Source organism: Sminthopsis crassicaudata, chromosome 3 (assembly GCF_048593235.1).
Source record: "Sminthopsis crassicaudata isolate SCR6 chromosome 3, ASM4859323v1, whole genome shotgun sequence".
NCBI classification, from domain to species: domain Eukaryota; kingdom Metazoa; phylum Chordata; class Mammalia; order Dasyuromorphia; family Dasyuridae; genus Sminthopsis; species Sminthopsis crassicaudata.
Window position 1 is genome coordinate 405,997,991 of NC_133619.1, and position 21,528 is coordinate 406,019,518.

A 21,528-nucleotide genomic window follows, 5' to 3' on the forward strand; every position below is an offset into this window, starting at 1 on the left:
GAGTATACTTTCTTCTCAGCAGTTCATGGAACCTATACAAAAATTGACCATATATTAGGACATAAAGATCTCAAAATTAAATGCAGGAAGGCAGAAATAGTAAATGCCTTCTTCTCAGATCACAATGCAATAAAAACTACATTCAATAAGAAGTTAGGGGTAAATAGACCAAAAAGTAATTGGAAACTGAATAATCTCATTTTAAAGAATGACTGGGTGAAACAGCAAATTATAGAAACAATTAATAATTTCACCCAAGATAATGACAATGATGAGACATCATACCAAAATTTGTGGGATGCAGCTAAAGTGGTAATAAAGGGAAATTTTATATCTTCAGAGGCTTATTTGAACAAAGTAGAGAAAGAGAAAATTAATGAATTGGGCCTACAACTTAAAAAGCTAGAAAAAAAAAAAAAAAACAAATCAAAAACCTCCAACCAAAAACTAAACTTGAAATACTAAAATTAAAAGGAGAAATCAATAATTTTGAAAGTTAAAAAAAAAAAATATTGAATTAATAAATAAAACCAAGAGTTGGTTTTATGAAAAAGCCAATAAAATAGATAAACCTTTGGTAAATCTGATCAGAAAAAGAAAAGAGGAAAATCAAATTGTTAGTCTTAAAAATGAAGAGGGGGATCTTTCCATCAATGAAAAGGAAATTAGAGAAATAATGAGTTACTTTGCCCAACTTTATGCCAATAAATTTGATAACTTAAGTGAAATGGATGACAACCTCCAAAAATATAGGTTTCCTAGATTAACAGAGGAGGAGGTAAATTGCTTAAATTGTCCCATTTCAGAAAAAGAACTAGAACAAGCTATTAATCAAATCCCTAAGAAAAAATCCCCAGGACCAGATAGATTTACATGTGAATTCTACCAAACATTTAAAGAACAATTAGCCCCAGTGTTATATAAAATATTTGAAAAAATAGGGGATGAAGGAGTCCTACCAAACTCCTTTTATGACACAATCATGGTACTGATACCTAAACCAGGTAGATTGAAAACTAAGAAAGAAATGCATTGTTGGTGGAGTTGTGAAAGAATCTAGTCATTCTGGAGATCAATTTGGAACTATGCCCAAAAAGTTATCAAACTGTGCATACCCTTTGATCCAGCAGTGCTACTACCAGGCTTATATCCCAAAGAAATACTAAAGAGGGGAAAGGGACCTGTATGTGCCAAAATGTTTGTGGCAGCTCTTTTTGTAGTGGCTAGAAACTGGAAAATGAACGGATGCCCATCAATTGGAGAATGGTTGGGTAAATTGGTATATGAATGTTATGGAATATTATTGCTCTGTCAGAAATGACCAGCAGGATGAATACAGAGAGGTTTGGAGAGACTTACATGAATTGATGCTAAGTGAAATGAGCAGAACCAGAAGATCACTATACACTTCAACAACAATACTGTATGACGATATATTCTGATGGAAGTGGATATCTTCAACATAAAGAATATCCAACTCACTTGCAGTTGATCAATGATGGACAGAAACAACTACACCCAGAGAAGGATTTGGGAATTGAGTGTAAACTGTTTGCACTATTGCCTTTCTACCCAGGTTACTTATACCTTTGGAATCCAATCCTTAATGTGTAACAAGAAAATTGGATTTACACACATATATTGTATCTAGGTTATACTGTAACACATGTAAAATGTATGGGGTTGCCTGTCATCTAGGGGAGGGTGTAGAGGAAGGGAGGGAGAAATTTGGAAATTTGGAAAAATGAATACAAGGAATAATGTTATAAAAATAAAAAATTACTCATGAATATAAAAATAAAAAATTACTCATGCATATATACTGTCAAAAAATTTATAATTATAAAATTAATTTAAAAAAGAAACAACAGACAAAAGTGAAGAACCAATGAAAAGAGAAATATGATTGTACAAATACATACATTATACTAGCAAAATTTAAACAAATATTCTTCCTGATCTCTCCCACAGAAATGGTGTAGGAATCCTATAAGCCCCATAGATTCAGAAATTTGATCCCTAACTGCTGTTTTCTGTTTTTCCACAACATTATTAATTTAAATAATATGACAAAAATAGGGAGTTATATTTAAGAGCTATCACATGCATAGAATTGTTCATTCATCAAGTAATCCAAATCCTATGAAAATAAGACCTCCTTGGAAATTAAATTTTTCCTTGGGTGCCATTTAATTTATGGAAAACTCATTCTGTTTAAAACCTGAACTATTATTATCTGTCATTATAGAAATTAATACTTTTTACTTTGTATATATTTTTTATTTACTTACCTGAGTGGATAAGTGTTAAGTATTAGATGTATGCATGGTGGTGGCTGCTGAAATGATACACATCCCATAAATGGCTCATTTCCATGTTTTCTGTAACCTACGGGAAAATGGGATGAAATTTATTTAATATATTAAATAGCTAAGGAACATAGTATATTTTTGTTATGACTACCAGGTAGCCCTGTAACTACATTAAAAGGTATTAAATGGGAGAGTATTTGTATACTGACTTTCCCTTTTGTTCATAAGAAGGTTACTCACATGCAAGCTTCTAAGCTATTATGTATTTCCATCCCTGCAAACTTTCTTGAAATTATGGAAATGATGGGGTGCTGCTAAAAGTCCTGGGTTATTTATCAGTAAAGGCATATGACAAAAAAAATGTCTCATCTCTTTTTTGGAGCTCCTTCTCAGGTAATCTGGGAGCTTCTGTTCCACATAATTAACTTTCTCTATTGCATATGATTTCATAGATAATCTATATATTTTATTTTATTAAGAATAATAATATATTTATTAAAACTTTATTCAATGGAATGCTTTGTCTGATCTTAACCTGGTGTCAATAGACTTTGGATAGGTAAAAATTACTAATTTTCATTCACCTTTGTTTTTCTTTTTAACCCTATGCATTTTATTTTATGCATTTCAAACATTATTCTGCTTTGTCAATCTGTCCAAAAGGTCAGTCGAACATATACAAAGACCAGGCTTATCCATTAGAAACATTTATATATAATATTTGTTTTCCTCTGTAGAATATAAGATTTTTAAGGATAGACAATCTTTATTTTTCATCTGTGTGTATGAGAGGAGTATTAGAGTTCCTCTCACTTGAATTAATATAGGCACAGAATATAGTCACAAGATATGAGGCATTGGGCAATTAATAAGGTGTTAATATCCATTAATCCTTTAATGGTATATAAACACCTTTGTATTCCCATGATACTTAACAAATATTTATTGCCTTGAAATTAATACTAGAGTCCTCAGAAATGATTTGCTGGCTGGGATTAAAACTCATTATACCATGTTTTCAATAAAATCGTCCATTTTAACAATCATTTTCATTTTACCTTGTATATTTGAAACATCCTATTTGAGGAAACCCAGAAGAATTTTAATAAAGAGTGTGTGGGTGTGTTAGGGGGAAGGGGAAGAGCAATGTTTTAAAGCATATGGCAGAGTGAGAAGGGGCTGCAGCATTTCATGGCATATGGAGTGGAACTCCATAAAGATGAAGGCAAGACACCTAGCTGCCTCATGCCGCTACCTGCTACCGAACAGGACTAACATGTCGATTTCTGCAAACCTTACTGGCTCGGCTGTCATTGCTTTTGCTGTCTTTCCTGACAGGGCTTGGCTGGAATGTCTTGGGCCCCATATGCTGCCATCTCTTCTACACCACTATGCAAGACCAGATAGTGACAATCTGGGAGCTAAATTAGAAACTGTAACTATTTTTGAGCTAGTCTCTCCCTTTCCACAGAATCCTCACTGTCACTAAGATGTGCTAAGACTCTTTTCCTAATATCATCCAACTCAGTCTTTGGATTTCCCTGCCTTGAACAGCACAAGTTCACTGGACCTCAGGTCACATGGAGTGAGAAGTTTACTTTTTTGGTCTCATCACTCCATGCCACCTTACCTTGAATATTGGGTTGACTACTTTGGGAAAAGGTAGCAATGATGTTGGTATTGGTGATTGTTATTTCAGTCCCAATAAAGTGCCTTTCTAAGGCCCATCAATAAAGGGAATAAAATATTAGAAAGGGATAGGCTAGAAGAATTATTATCTTACCAAAATGGATTTCTTTTGAGCTCTTCGTCAAATATATAATTATCCAAGATGGATCAAACTTCTCCAACTCCTAGGAAACTAGATCAATATTACAATATAATACTTATTTGGTAAGTTAACATAGTAATTAATGTAGTAATAATAATATAATAAAATATTTATTCCAGCTCATGTTAAAGAAAGAACTTTATTCAAGTAGTTTTGCTACAAACTATGTGTGTCATCATCTTTCTTTAGATAAAGTCAATTCAATTTAACATTTGTCAAGCATTTCTCTGCATTAGCATCAATTAGATATCTCTTTTTGAGGGAATATCTCAGAAAGAAGACATTATTTCCATACTCCCTTTGCCAACCTATCTCCTCCCTTTCCCCTGTTTATGACATTCTCACTCCAAATTACCCACCTGTTGTTTTACCAGCTGGAATTAACTCCTCCCCTTCCCATCTTCACCCCCATCCTCACCCCACATTCCCCAGTGTCTCTACCTTTCCCAACCTTGCCCATTATTCAAAACTTAGTTTGAGTTTCCTTTCTCTAGAAAGTTTTCCTGTAGCACTCCAGCCTCTGGTGACTTCTCCTTTCTCTGAAATTCAATAGCCCTTATTGTTTGTACTGTTCCTTTGGGCCTTTAATCTCATTTTGTTCTTTGTTATTTAATAGTTGCTGATGTGTTTCCCCAACAAGCTTGCATGCTGGAGGGCAGAGACCTCCTGCACAAAGCAGGCACTCAATATGTACTAGATGACCTGAATTGATTTAGAAGAGATTTGTCATGTTCCTAGTAGATGATTTGTGGCTCCAGGTTGATTCATAGCAAGGAACAATTTAGGCTTTCATGAGATCTTCAGTGTCTTCAGTTAAAAAAGAATGAAATCAGTTTAGAGTTTAGAAGTGGAATGAAGTCATTTGACTTCAGAGAAAGTATTATATTGGAAATCTAGCAAAAAGTCCCCAGAATCCACACTTTCAACGTTGAAAAATAGAAAAGTCCCCTAAGTGATTATTATCAGTTTTGTTCCTAAATTTTTAGGTAATAATATCACAGATTTTGAGTTGGAAAATTGTTAGAGATTACTGCCCCAATTTAGATAAGGAAATTGAGGCCTAGAAAATTAAAGGAACTTGCCTCCAAAATCAATACCATACAATCATTAAGTAGCATAAACAGGAGTGGAAGTTACATCTTTTGATTCCAAAACAAAATTGTATCATGGTACAATAAGTATTCTTATTCTTATTATTAATTAAAGTTTTTTTTTTTATTTTCAAAACATATGCATAGATAATTTTCAACATTCATCCCTACAAAACCTTTGTGTTCCAAATTTTTTCCCTTTCTTCTCCCTGACCCCAATCCCTATATGTCAACTAATCCAACATATGTTAAACACATGCATTCTTCTATACATATTTCCACAATGATCATGCTGCACAAGAAAAATCAAATCAAAAAGGAAAGATATGAGAAAAAAAGAATGCAAACAAACAACAAGCAAAAATAGTGAAAATACTACGTTGTGATCCTCACTCAATCCCCACAGTCCTCTCTCTCTGAGTTCAGCTTACTCTCTTCATCACCAGACCATTGAAAATGGCTTGACATACTTCCCTGTTGAAAAGAGCCACGTCCTTCAAATTTTTTCATTGTATAATTTTGCTTTGTTGTGTACAAAGTTTTCCTGGTTCTACTCATTTTACTTAGCATCAGTTCATATAAGTCTCTCCATGAATTTCTGAAATCATCTGTTGATTGTTTCTTATAGAACAATAATATTCTGTAACATTTACATACCATAACTTATTCACCCATTCTCCAACTGATGAGTATCCATTCTGTTTCCAGTTTCTTGCTATCACAAAAAGGACTGCTATAAACATTTTTGCACACATAGAACCTTTTCTGTTTTTTATGATCTTTTTGGGATATGTACCCAGTAGAGACACTGCTGGATCAAAATGTATACATGGTTTGATAGCCCTTTGGGTATAGTTCCAAATTGCTCTACCAAATGGTTGAATCAGTTCACAACTCCACCAAAAATGTATGTGTCCCAGGTTTCCCACATTTCTTCCAAAATTCATTATTATCTTTTCTTATCATCTTAGGCATCTGAGAGGTATGTAGCGGTATCTCAGAATTGTCTTAATTTGCATTTGTCTGATCAATAATGATTCAAAGCATTTTTATATGACTATAGGTGGCTTTAATTTCTTCATCTGAAAATTTATTTATCTTTTGGACAATTATCAACTGGAGAATGGCTTAAGTTCTTATAAATTTGAGTCAATTCTCTATTTTAGAAATAAGGTCTTTATCAGAACTCTTGGATATTAAAAATTTCCCCCCAGTTTTACAATAATTTTTTTAAAAAGTAATTGAAGATGCATATTCTGATTTTTTGGGGGGGGGCAACTAATGAGTGAATATATTTAATAAATCTAGGGCTTCTTGGAACAAATGTTAGCATGACAATTATCATAAAAAATATTCAAAAATCTTTATTTTGGAGAGTTTAAATGAGGTTATTTAACATAAGATTACTTTTTTTAAGTGGACATAAGAATAAATATTATAACAGCAGGTGTTAACACAAGAGACTAATGTCACTAATAGAATTCCAGATGACACCAGTAAGACTGATAGTTTTGAGAAAATTAATTTCTGAAATCTCCCAGATATAGGAACTCTCTTCATCAATGAGATCACAATCTGAATGTGACAGTAATTTAGTCTTAAAGAGTTTCAAGAAACTCAGAGAAATTAAATTAGTTGCCTATAGTTTCATAGCTAATACATATTAGGAGCAGGATTTGAAAATATATTTTCTTAATTTTAAATCCAAAAATATGATCTAATATACAGCCATATATCTCTAAGACTGCAATTCAAAAATTGTGGAAGTACACCAATAGAAGTACACCTATTAGCAAAATCAAAGATCCATGATAATAGTGATGATGTTGGTGAGTTTGAATTGAATGTTATGGATAGGACAACCAATAGAAATGTGAGTTTCAAGAAACAGCTTTTATTTATCTATTTCCCCTGTGCAACATTTTCAAATTATTTTCAAAACATAAATTAAACTATACTCTCCTATTCCATAACCTCCAATGCTTTCTATATGAGACTAAATATTATTCACTATCATGTGGTTTGATAGCTTTGAAAGTAGCCTAAATGAAAATTATGTGTTTCACAGCAGAAACTGTAAGATGCTGTACCATTGTTCACCTAGACAAATTGTAGCCCCTCGGTACCTTAGCATATGATTTTTATCACTTACTAGAGTTAAAAAAGCAATGAAATCATAACCTGTTAGCCAACTTTCTAGTGCAAAGCTTCTCTGTACTTTAAAAGGACTGTCTTTCAATGTCCCAGATAAAATCACATTGGAGACATTTATAATCATCCAACAAACATTTAAGTGCCAACTATATGTTAACTACCATACTATATGCTGGGAATATAAGGTCAAAAGACAAAATTTATCATTCATTTGAGGGAGTCAACATGTACATATAGGCTTATTTTGAATGCTCCAATAGTCTTACATGTATTTTAAGCCCAAAAGTTTAATCAAAGTTTTAAAACTGCACTGACATTATTGGAATACTTTATACAAGCTATTAAAAAAAAAAAAAAAAAAAGATTCAAGAAAATTTGGAGAAGTGGGGGAAGCACTAAAAGCTAGGATGACAAGAAAGGGATTCATATAGAAAATAGCATTTAGATTTCTAGACTGGTAGGATCTACCAAAGTACCATGTACTTTGTCAACATAACCATAAAAAACCTAGGACTACTTCCCTATCCATATGAAGTATTGAATGGGGACATTGTTGTTAGTTATTTACAGTCATGTCCAAATCTTCATTACCTCATTTTTCATTTTTTTTCGACAAAGATAATAGTGTAGATTATCATTTAATTTTCCAGCTCATTTTACAGATAAAGAAATGTAGGTGAACAAAATGGTCACACAATATGTGTCTAAACCCTAATATGAACTTGCAGAGAAGTCTTCCTGTATCCTGGTTTAGAACTCTATCCACTAAGCTACCTAGCTGGACACTAGCATATGATGAAAGCATAATTAATAGTAAATTTCATTCACTATAAGATGTTTCCAGATTGGAGCTGCTCAGGTCTTCAAAGATCATGTTTCCAAGTTTAACCAGCAAGTGTTACTGTCAAGCAAGGTTTGGCTAGGTAAGAGCTTTCTTTTCTACCTTTGCAATTTCTTTTAGCTCCAGACTATAAGTATCTTCCACAAGGTGGTCCAGAAAACTTGACTTTTCTTCATGGCATATGATCCAATTCTATACCTACCCCCAACCCTTGTACCAGAGACTATAGTTTACCTGAGCATTTGACGCTGTTTGAAACAACTTTTTAGTCTAGGATTGAAATAATGCTGGTTTTCATGGATTGCCTTTCTGCTACTTAGAAATTTATAAAATATATTAAATTAAAACCATAAAATTATATAATATATATAATTATATAATAATACATATATATACATATATATATGTATATAAAAATATAATAATTCCCCTGCTTGTAAACAATTTACAGATATGCATCACAAAAAAGTAGAGTGTATGTGTGCATGTGTCTATACATGCATGTATATTGCATGTGTGCATGTGTATAAGAAAATTAAGAAATATAAATTGTATTAAAAATAGAGAGAGTTCTTACTGCTGGCAAGCACTTGGAAGGGGGTCAAATATTTCAGTTCCTACGCTTATTCCCCGAGGAGTAGTTATCAGTTCTAAGTATAATTCTTTGTTCAGTAGAGTGTGGTCTGTACACTGTATCATTCATCCACTTTCTCTTAATGTATACCTTAAAATGCTTACAATGTTTATCTCTCTCTGATCACCAGTGTGTTGCCATTCTTACCATTTTCAACTATTCTCTTCTTGATGTGATGCATATTCTTCACTTAGATCACAATTTGTAATAACTTAGCACTTCAGGGAGAAAGAGGAACATTATGTTTCAGGACATTCTCTTTTGTTGAGTGAAAAGATTGAATTTATGGTTACACAAATAGGAAAATTCCTCTTTCCTACTTCCAGAGTATCTATAGCTCAGATTTCTTAAAAGTTAGTAGAATAACTTGACAATAATGATGTGGATTGGGAAGCTACTAAGTATGTGAATGTGTTGATGGGAAGATGTCTTAGCATTCCTCACTAAATACAGAGATATGAAAGGAAGAATTATTGAGCCTAAAATAGAAGCTTGAACAAATCCCAGAACAAAGACAGACAAAAAAGATAAAATAGTTTCTACAAAGGTGACCTGTGGCTATGAACTGCCTGTCACTCACCAAAAGCTCTCAGCCAACCATACAGTAAGTACATGGTAGACTTTAAAAGAGAAAATGTGACTGAATCATGTTGAATAGAATTGCATTTGTTTAGATCACAGTTCCTTTACACACTAGAATATGATCTTGTGTAAATAATTTCCTTAGCTTTTATATCTTCATCTTTATAATAGGCATATGAAGCAACTAGTCAACTCTCTAAGACTATGTTATGGAGGATTTCCTAAACTGCATTAGTGGAGGGAATTTTCTATGCTATGGAATTACAGGACAAGATAAAAAATTAAAAGGAATAATAACATCTTTATGCCTTAACTCACTTTATTTCTGAGGAGAATGCTTTTGTAAACCTTAAAATCCTTGTCATTGTTGATAATGACTCTAATAATAATTATTATAACAATAACAAAAATTGATTTTCTGTGATACCAGTTGCATTAGAAGTTAAATTAAACAGACAAAATATCATACTTTATACCAAGATAAAAGTTGACTAGATATGTGATCTAAATATAAAGTGTCATATAATAAATAGAGAAACATGAAAATAAAAACTATCAGATCTATGGACAGAATAAAAAGTTTCTGACCAAACAAGAAAGACACAGAAGAGAAAATGGATAAAATTTTTATTACGTGAAATTAAAAAGTTTTGTATAAAATTAACAAAACTAGGAAAAATCTTTACAACAAGTTTCCCATTAAAGTTACATATGGAACTAATTCAAATTTGTAAGAAAAAGATCAATTCCTCAATTAATAAATGGTATAAGGATATGAATAGGAAATTCTCAAGGGAAGAAATCTTGGCTCTGTCATTATATAAAAAACATACTGCTAATCTCTCACTCATTAGAAAAATCAAAGTTTAAGAAATTTCAAAATTCACCTGATACCTACTAGAATGGCAAAGATGACAAAAATGGCAATGATAAATGTTGGGAAATATATGGGAAACATTGGTGCACAGTTGATGGATCCATGAATTATAAAACTATTCTGGAAAACAATCATTAAATAGTGAATGTCATTGATCAAGCTATATTATTGGTAGATCTATACCCAAAAGTTATTAAGGAAAAAAAAAGTGGGGGGGGGGGAATCCTTTATGTACTAAAAATTACTTATAATGACTCTTTATGAGCTGGCAAAAAACAAAACAAACAAAAAAAAAAAAACAAGATAAAACAAAAGTCAATCTGAAAACTGAGAATTGAGGAATAACTAAATAAGTATGAATAAGTGAATGAATGTGATGGAGTATTATTATACAATAAAAACTAAGGAAACAGATCATTTCAAAAAAGACTTATATGAATTTATCCAGAGTAAAATGAGAACCAGAAGAAGAATTTATACTATAATATCTATGTTACTTAAAATGAACAGTTTTGACCAGCAGGATGATTTCAGAGAGGCCTGCAAAGACTTACATGAACTGATGCTAAGTGAAATCAGAAGAAACAGGAGATCATCATACATGACAATAACAAAATTATACAATATCAAATCTGACGGATTTTTTTTTTTTACTGGTTTGATTTTATTTTTCTTGTGCAGGACTGTAATTATATAAATATGTATATACATGTTGGATTTAACATATATTTCTACCATGTTTAACACATATTGGACTACTTGCCATCTAGGTGTGGGTATAGGGGAACGGGGGTGGGGATTGGAGCACAAGATTTTGCAAGGGCTAATGTTGAAGAATTGTCCATGCATATATAGTGACAAATAAAAAGTTTTAATTAAAAAAAAAAGAATAGTTTTGAGAACAGTTGTAAACTGCTAGAAAATGAAATGAAGACTAGGAATTTTGTTTTGTAATAAGCACAATAATGTAAAAATAAAATTGGTTTTGAAAGCTAGTAAGAACTAAAAAATAATCATTCATGGTACCAAAATACTGATAATATAAACATGTTATTTATTATAAAAGAACAGTGGATATATATATATATATATATACATACATATATATATATATATATATATATATATATATATATATATATATATATATATATATATATTACATCCACTTATGCTTATGTTTGTATGTAGCTACTGAGAAAATTTTTTCTGATTATGAATATAACAATTTTTTTCCTTTTTTTTCACCGGAGTAGAGGTAGGGAGAAGATAAAACAGATTTCTTTGGAAATGACACAGATATAAAATTTTTAATGTAGTGTCAGATGAAAATACATTCAAATGAACTACATTTTTAGTTTTATTTTTTCTTTGTTACAAGAAACTGCTCAAGAAGTGGGATTGTTTTGCAAATATTTGTAATGTAAAAAAATTAATAAAATCTAAAGAAAAAAGAACATTTCAAAAAGCTGCTGTGACAAGTATAATAGATATATTTTGGAGGGGAATATGGAGGAGTAGGAGAAGGATGAGGAGGAGAATGAAGAGGAGGAGGAAGAGAAAAGGAAGAAGAAAGAAGAAACAATAAAGAAGAAAAAAGATGGTATTAAATATTTGCTTTAATATTATCATATGATACCATTTGACTATCCAGAATAAACCAGAACATCTAGTCTTCATTTAACTACCATTATATAATACAATACTTTGTTCACCAGTCTTCCCAATCTGGTTTAATTTTATTTTAACTTTTTACTAAAAAAAAAAAAAAAAAAAAAATCATATTTTGTGAAGACTGTTATTCTTATTGTAAATAAATACATTCTTTTATATTTGTATTTTTACTTCTTCAAATTTGATCCTAGATAGATCTAGAGGACTGATTTGTTTGTCAACCTGAACTTTCATAAATTAGGATAATTAAACAGTTATCAGTGTCTACAATTGTTAAATACATTTAAATACATTCCTTTCACTTTTGGTTTCATGGGATTGGAAGCCATTTTTGTGTGGATTTAAGACACAAAAAATTATAATAAAAGCATGTATTATTTTAGTAATATGCAAATATATCAAATTTGTATTGCTATATAGGCTATTAGGAATAATTGTCATTTTAAAATATTTTATAAATTAGAAAATGAAGTTTTAAGGGAAAATTTGAATTCACTACAATGAAATCTTTAAGATCAAAGATCTTTCTGAGGTTTTGTAATTGAAGTAAATGGTGGTTTTGTTATAAAAAGTTATTTGTTAACTTTGATAATAAATCCATGGGCAAAAGAAAATACATCTTTCTATTCAACAAGATGTCATAGGTTTCATTTCTTTCCAATTTATATTTTGTTTTATATTATAGCTTTGGCATGGAATATAATATAGCAATTAAGAGTTAAATGTTCTAACTTATGACTCTATATAGAGAGCTAGAAAGATCCTTAAAGATCAACTCTTCCAGACACTTCATTTTACTAGTGAGAAAATTTGTCCTAGAGATGTTTTGACATATATTTAAATCCTAGAGTTATAGTCTACAAAACCAAGGCCCTTTCCATTCAATTATTACTAAGCTTACTATCCTAAGGAATGGCTCCATGCTTTATTTTTATTGGTAGTTTAAAAAAAAAAAAAAAAGAAAGAAATGCAACAGTTTCCTATATGCCTCAGAAAATAAGAGCTTCATCAAAATAGAATTTAAAATGAATAAAGAAAACTCCAAAGTATCTTCTAACTCCAAGATGAAAACTCTCCTTCTCTCGATGCTTCTTTGGTTTTGTCCAAACCATATAAAAATAGCAAGTCGAAAAGTGAAAAAATTCAGTTAATTAACTGGTTGTTGTCTAGTAGTTGTCTAGTAGTAGAATTGTCAACTAGCTCACCCTTTTCCCCATTGAATCATTTTGGCATTGAACAGTCACAGTGTTATTGTAAATTGAGCAATCCAAGATCACATGTGAATTAGATAGCAATTTCCCATTAAATTTTGAATAGTCTGTCTTTTGAAACTCTATAATTCTACCTACCAGAGGAATAAGACCGAATTATAGTAGGTAATAATGAATTTTCATTTTATTGGAACCACTTTTGTTCCTTACGGAATTTCTTTTAAATTTGTTCATCTTTATTTGTAAAATATTATCCTCTTACCATGAGTATTCTTTTGCAAAGTGAAGTTATTGTGTGCATCAAAGAAAATGCAATTAAAATTTCTTTAAGTTATCTTTGAACCCACACACACAGAGACACATAAAACTATTCACCTTCAAACCCCACCCCACAACCATTAAGCATTATTTAACTGATTTGAAATTAGAAATTAAAAATTAAACAAATGATCTAGTTTCACAGAATATTAAAACTGAAAGAGAACTGAGAGATCAAATAGTCCAACATCACTAGTCCACACACATAAATTCAGTTCCTCATTTCTTCATTTCTCTGACTCACTCTGTCTGTCTATATATCTATTTAACTATTTGTTCATTTATTTTAACCTATACTTGATTTTGTCTTAAAAAGATTTAACTTTTTCATTTGTGTCATAGCCATTTCCCTTAACTACCCCATCATCAATTAAACAAAAAAAAAAAAAAAAAGCAAAAACAAACAACTATCACATGGACAGTATTTAGCAGTGTATAACTTCTAATCCATCAAAAGATCCTACCTCTCTCCCTTTTTGTAATGAGGCAGATGCATTTCCTTGTAAATTTTCCAAGATGAGATTTTTTTTATTAAAACCCATCAGTTTCCCTGCCTATTAGCATTATTATTGAAGTTATTATGAATAATGGTTTCTTTGTTGTTTCCTTCATTGTGCAGCACTTCCTGTATATTCTCATCTTTCTCTAAATTCCTCATATTTGTCAGTTCCTACAAGACAGTAACATTCTATTGGTATCAAAGAATGAAAGGATCAAAGGTATATAATCTGGAGGGACTTTAGATGCTATCTTTTTCAAGCCCTTCACTTTACATTTGAAGAAACAGGCCAGGGAAATTAAGTGAGGTGGCCAAAGTGATATAATTAGTGAGTAGCAACACTGGGATTTAAAGACAGGTTTTTTCATTATGAATCCAGGACTACATTGTATATTCTCTGTTTATTTGCTACAATTTGTTCAGCCATTTCCCCAATTAACAGTCACCCATTTTGTTCCTTACTTTTGCTCTTTTGAAGAATAATGCTAAGAATTCTTTGGTTAATTATCTAGTTGGAGTATAGATCAGTAATTAGACAGTTAGGCTGAATGGTATAGGTATATTACTATTCATTTTATAGTAAGAAATTTGGGATCAGGAGAAAGGAAGTGAGTGACATGGCTGCTTTCCCATAGTCAGAGGGGAGAGTTGGAATCTAAACCTATTGATTTCCTATTGGTTTCCAATCTTTTTTTTTTTTTCATTATACCAGAATGCCTATTTTTCAGGAAGCTCTCCAGGACTATTAATATGGTGATGCTATAAAAGTCAAGAAGAAATTGTTTTAGCTTTAAAAGGTTGAAAAATGAATGCCAATGTTAGTAAATGAGGGATTTTGCAAATAACTTCTCCACCAACCACATCACAAAAATAATACTTACTTGTATAATTAGTCAAATATATTATGTTCTGCAATTAAATTACTCTCTTCGGCTTCAGGATTATGTGTTTCAGTTAAAAAGAGTGTTTTATTTACTATGAGAAGATCATTGTTTTCATTAATGACATGAAATTTTCCTATTAGCTTAACAAGTTAGCATAAATGAATTGTTCCTTTTCTTTTCCTTCAGAGAAAAGAATAAGAGAATAGCAGCATGTTCCTCATTTTCAAGCACATGAAACCAGCATCTAAAATAATGAATTAATGCTACTCTTAAAAATTAAACCATTTAACCTTCTTCCTCAAAGCCATCTTGAATCCTTCTGAGTCTACATAAATCAGATAATAAAATGTGATTCTGTGCCATTTAATTCAACCCCTGGACAAATCATTTTCAATTCACCATCTTTTGTTTGTGTTGTAACATTCTGCATCTCTTGACACTTCTGCAGAATACCTGTTACAATGTTTCTCTCTTCACCTCTTTTATACCACAGTGTTCACACCTCTAGGAATTATCATGTTAGGAGTAAACAAATATGTTCTATCTACCAGTTTGCAAAAGTGGGCAAAACAAGATTTTTTTTCCCACCACTGAACATACACTGTAAATACAACCCATGCATGCTTATTAAGTTTTAATTGAAACATTAACTCAGAACTACCATTAGGCTGTACATTCTGTGCTAATTCATTCATACTTTGTGCTACAAGCATGTAGAAAAACAGGTTTCAGATGTGATAATCGTATTATATTGTGTGCATATGTATATATATATATATATATATATATATATATATATATATATATATATATATATATATATATATATATATGATATATACCAAATATGCATGTATATGTGTAATGAATGTATGCACATACACACATACATATATTTATATGTGTGTGAATATGTACATATATACATACTTTTTCTTTTTGTTCTGATTTCATTGGCATAAGAAATTCTTACTGGGAAAGATAGACTCATAATAATGAGCTAAAGTTTTTTACCTTTCTGGTATAAAAGATAGAAAATTATCTGAGAGCCACCTGGATATAAGAAGGTTTGATAAAGGATGTATGCAAATGCTTTCCCAAATATGGATTTCCATAGTTTGCATGGTATCACAATTTCTTTGGTAAATAACAAATGGGTTTGACCTTGATTTCTGGTTTGAGTTTCTTTTACTCAGATAGAATTATAGCAGTATCTTGAAACAAAATTAATAGGTTGATGAGAAGTCTAATTCACAAAGGTTGTTGATCACAAACTTTCAATTTAATTTCTTTTTTTTTTAATTTTTTAGGAAGAGTTAAATGAATCTCAAGAACCTGATGTGAGTAGTGAGTGAAATCAAATCAACCACTGGCAAGAATTCATTGGGTTAAGTATTTAAGAGCAATAAAATAAATTAGACTATGTTGGCAGTTATGGAAAACCCCAAACAGGACAAAACTATTTTCCAGGTTTTATTGAAAGAAAATATTTCTAGAGTCATAATCAGAAAGGTGTTGTGGTAATTGTATAAAGATTTCTTTAATACTCTAATCTATTTCCTCAGATAAGAGGAAGTCAACAACAATGTTAACGGAAAGCCCCAAGGTATGATGATATTAATGACAAATTAATCACAAATTTCATCATTTTCTTCAAGTCAATTGAATTCTAATAAAGTTTCTAAACTTGGAACTTACATGTAACATTATATGTATCATATATATATATATATATATATATATATATATGTGTATATATATGCATATATACATGTGCATATATAGGTATGTATTTATATTTGTGCATTCATATATTCATATATCTATACATATACTTCAAAATACATATGTGCACTTTTTTTGTTGTTGTTTTTCTTTTTAGTCTAGACCTTTGGTTTTATTGGCACGTAAATTTCCACTTGGGAAATATAGCTTATATTATTAGAGAGCTTGCTGGGACAAAGAGAAGATGAAGGACTTATTGATACAAACAGACAGTATATGTCAGAGGGAGAGTCTGAACGCTTGTCTTCCTGAATTCATATATGTATCTATACACAGAGACACACAAATATGTGTTACATACTTTATCTATTTTGATAGACACACATAATATGCGCACACATATGCATATACATACATACACATATATACATAATCATATATACATAACACAATAAATGATGTGATGTGTCTGTGTATATACCTATGACACAAGTGAGGATAGATAAAACATTACACAGCTTCAATTATGTAGCAGACATTCCCATTATCATTCTTTATTCTAATTACATATTTATTTTGATCTTTGCTCTAACAAATGAATGATCATATTATATAGACAACAACTAATTATGAAATGAGTCCCCTCTCTCACATTGATGTCTAGTCATTGTCTGTCTAATGGAATTCAAACAATTTCTTTCCTCTGTGTGCTGTTAGTTGATACTCATCATATCTAGCCTTTTCTCTCTCTCTTTTGAAAGAAATTGAAGATTTTGGTTAGAGGTTTCCCCATAAACCATAAGTCCAAAGACATGTTTCTTAAGTTTCAACTATGTTGCTAACATTTTGCTTGCCTCTTTCCCTATGTCTTCTTTGCTTTGAACTGATTGAGAATTAAAATAAATGTTAATTTAATTCATAGGATTTTATTGAGCTCTTTGTAGATGTTTGTTTTGTTTTTTTTTTTTTTTATCACTTGTGTGATATATTGGAACATAAAATGTAATTATTTTCATAATAGTCATTTAGCTAATGATACTGAAAGCTGATATGATCAAATTTCCAATGAAATGATGTATCCTTTTGGTTGGACATATAAGAAAATCTATTTAGCACTGTCAGCCAACTTTTTTTTTTTTTTTTTTTTTGCATTTTCAAGTCAATCTTGTGAAATATCCTTCTATTTAGCTGCAACTTCCTTTAGTTTTAAAGCTAAAGAACCACTCTGATATTTTATTATAGGGTAGAAATACTTCTGGGTACCCGAGATTCGACCAGTGGAGTGAAGTAGAGAGGAGTGAAGTGGAGAGGAGTGAATTTTTTACTAAGCTGGCAAGGCTTCAAGAAGGTCCTCAAATTCATCTAAGGCTACTACTGAAAAACCATACTCCATAAATTTTAATAATCACATGGAGATAAATGATTTTGCCATAGCCACTCATGAAATAAACAATATAAATTGTATTTCAATTTTATTCAGCCCCTGTGTAGTCTTTTAATTTGTAATAGATAATGGAGCAAAAGTAATAACAAGAAAGTTTTTCAATTGTCTATGATCCTTACCTTAAATTATTAGTTCTTCACGTATGATATCCTTGCCTAGAAAGTAGACACACTCTTAAAATAACCTATGTCTAGCATATAAATGCTTAATAAATGCTTTATGATTAATTGAATTCTGAAATATCCCCCATCTATATGCCCAGACTCAGTCTCCCTTTTGATCATCAGTTCTCCATTGTCCTATCTATTAGTCATCTCAAATTGCTTATCATGTTGGATTGGCATCTGATATTCAGCATGTTTAAAATAGAGTCGTCATTATCTTTTCCTTCTAACCTTATCATCTTATGAATTTTCATATATCTGCTGAAGGTACCACAATATTCAACTCAACCATGTTCACACCTGTTCAGTTTTCCCTGTCCCAAGTCATTCACTTGAGCAGCTAGTTGACACAGTGAGTAGAGCACTAGCCTCAGGATCAGGAAGACAATTGTTCATGAGTTCAAATATGGCCTCAGACACTCAGTGGCTGTGTGACCCTGGGAAAGTCCCTTAATCTTATTTGTTTCTTTTCCAAGACAAACCTAAATAGTCACAAAACAACTGAATAACAATCTTTCACATGCTATAAATTTTCAGAACCTCTTGATTTCACTCTTCTCACATCATCAATATTCTTGGTGTTTAGACTCATAAAATTCTTATGTGGGCTTTAGAATATTAACTCATTTTTTTGGCTCCAATATCTCCCCTTCTCAGATCCATCTTCCACACAGCTACTAAATTATGCTACTTTTGATTGTGTCATTTCACTTCTCAATAAGGTCCAATAAGTTGCCGCTAGGATAATATATGTTTGCCACTTGATTTTTCAAAGCCTTTCCAACTCTGGCTCTCAGCAATTTTTCTGACTTTTTGAATTTCTTAACTGCATTTCAGTCAAATTTGCCCGCTTATTTTTCCTTTCAGCTTTCTACTCCACCCCTTTCTTATCCTTTTCCCTTTACTTCTGCCCTCCCTTCTATTAGTCCCCCTGGTTCCTTTCCCCTTTTCCCTCTTGCTTCCCTAAAGGATGAGACAAATTTCAATACCAAACTAAGTATGCATGTTATTCCTTCTTTAAGCCAAATCTGATGAGATAAAGGTTCAAATAATGCTCATCCTTGCCCCCTTCTTTTTCTCAACTGTATAAGGTCATAAGATGTAATTTACCTCATTTTACCTCAACTTTCCCCTTCTCCCATTATAATCCCTTTTCCTCTCCTATTTTTTTAGATCATCACATTAAAGTCAACATATATCTGCATCCTCTAAGATTGCCCCAACTAACTGCCCTAAAAAAGATACAGTTGTCAGAGTTACATGTATCATCTTCCAATTAAATTATGTAAACATTTTAACTTTTTAAAGTTTGTGGAGTTTTTTTGTTTTGTTTTGTTTTGTGGATGGAGCAAAGATGGAGGAAGAAAGCCAGAAAGATCTTGAGCTGTCTCAATTTCCCTCCAAAACCACATAAAATAAAGCTTCTGGACAGTCTAACTGAATAAAACCACTCTCCACTTCAAGACAGACTAAAAAAAACTTCAAGAAGGGTCAATCTCACTGAGGTGAAAAGTATGTTCAGCCCAGGTCAGATAGACTTTGGGAAAGCCAATAAGAGGGTCTTAATCACAGCAAATCTACAACTAAGCACATCAATGGGGCAGCTTCCAATCCCAGCTCATAAACTCTGGGAAACTAAGCTATTTCCTGAAAAGAGCAGGCAAAGCTACCCTCTGCAAACACAAGGAGTCCCTATACTCAAAGCCAAGGCTCAGAGCTGCACAAGAAATTTGGGACACTTCCCCTTTATCCTATAAGCTGAGCTCAATCATAAAAGTAAAAAAAGAAAAGAAAAAAAAAAGAAAAAAAAAAGACCAAGAAACAGAAAAGAACCTTGACCATAGAAAGCTACTATGGTGACAAGGTGGACCAAAACACCAATTCAGATGAGAATAAAATATCCACAGAATAAATCTCAAAGAGTGATTTCAATTCGTCAGTTTGTCTCTTATTGCATGTAATTTTTGATCTGAAAAAAATGCATTTACTATTCATGCCTTTCTGTAGTTCATTTTGAAATTTTTATACTTTAATACATGGTTAGTTTTTGTATAGATTCCATGTATTGCCAAGAAAAAAAAATTCCTTTCTTCTCATTCAATTTTCTCCAAAGGTCCATTATCCCTAACTTTTCTAGGTTTCTGTTTATCTCCTTAACTTATTTCTTATTAATTTTGTGGTTTGATGTATTTAGTTATGAGAGAGCAAGATTGACATTCCCTATTTGTATAGTTTTGCTGTTTAATTCTTCTTGCAGCTCTGCTAACTTCTACTCTAGAAATTTGGATGCTAAACCATTTGATCATAAATGTTTAGTATTGATATTATTTCATTAATTAATTACCTTTAAGTAAGATATAGTTTCCTTTCTTATCTCTTTTAATTAGATCTATTTTTGCTTGATCTGAGATCATGATTGCTTCATCTGCTTTTTTTAACCTTAGCTGAAACATAATAGATTCCATGCCAGCCTTTTACGTTTACTCTAAATATATCACTGTTTTAAATGAGTTTCTTATAAACAACAGATTGTAGGATTCTGGCTTTTAATTCAGTCTGTCATCTGCTTTTGTTTTATGGGAGAGTTCATCCCATTCACATTCATAGTTAAAACTACTAATTCTATATTTCCTGCCATCTTGTTTACCCCCACTTAAATTTTTTCTCTTCCCTTTCCCCCTTTCCCTCCTCCCCAGTATTTTGTCACTGATAACCACCTCCCTCAAACAGCCCTTCCCTTTTACAACCCCTTCCTTTTTCTTATACCTTTCCCCTTCTATTTCCCTATAGGGTAAAACAAGCTTGTCTGTGAAGCTGTTGATTTGAGGGAAGCTTAGAGGAGGTCACATGGAGACATCTTTGCTTTCTACCACCTTGACTCCTCAATTTTCTATTTCAATTGGTATCATGTCCAAAGAGGCTTCTTGTAAGTGCTCATGCAAGACTTAAAAAAGGCAAATAAGAGAGGTAGAAGAAAAATGAAGAAAGAAATGAGATGTATGCAAAAGTCAACATCTTGGAAAGAGAAGGAAAAAAATTGAAGAAAACAACTCCTTAAAAAACAAAGAGAGAGAGAGAGAGATACAAAAACTAACTGAAGAAAATCATACATTAAAAACTAGAACAGGGCAGATGGAAATTATTGACTCTGAGACACCAAGTATAAGTCAAATATACTAAAAAGAATTTTAAAAGGGAATAAAATGCAAAATACCTCATTGGAAAAACAGCTTGCCAGGAAAATAGAAGGAGAAGAGACAATTTAAAATTATTGGCCTATCTGAAGT

At 31.6% G+C, this 21,528-nt stretch overlaps 1 long non-coding RNA gene across 1 annotated transcript in view; it reads right to left on the reverse strand.

The window, feature by feature from the left end:
* Positions 1–2,291: 2,291 nt before the first annotated feature.
* The window catches only part of LOC141562721 (uncharacterized), a 181,330-nt gene continuing 162,093 nt past the window's right edge, over positions 2,292–21,528 (reverse strand). The window contains exons 2-3 of the long non-coding RNA XR_012488231.1: positions 4,096–4,173; positions 2,292–2,388 (exon numbers count right to left, since the gene is read on the reverse strand). This is a non-coding gene — a long non-coding RNA (uncharacterized LOC141562721). The remainder of the gene's footprint in view (positions 2,389–4,095; positions 4,174–21,528) is intronic.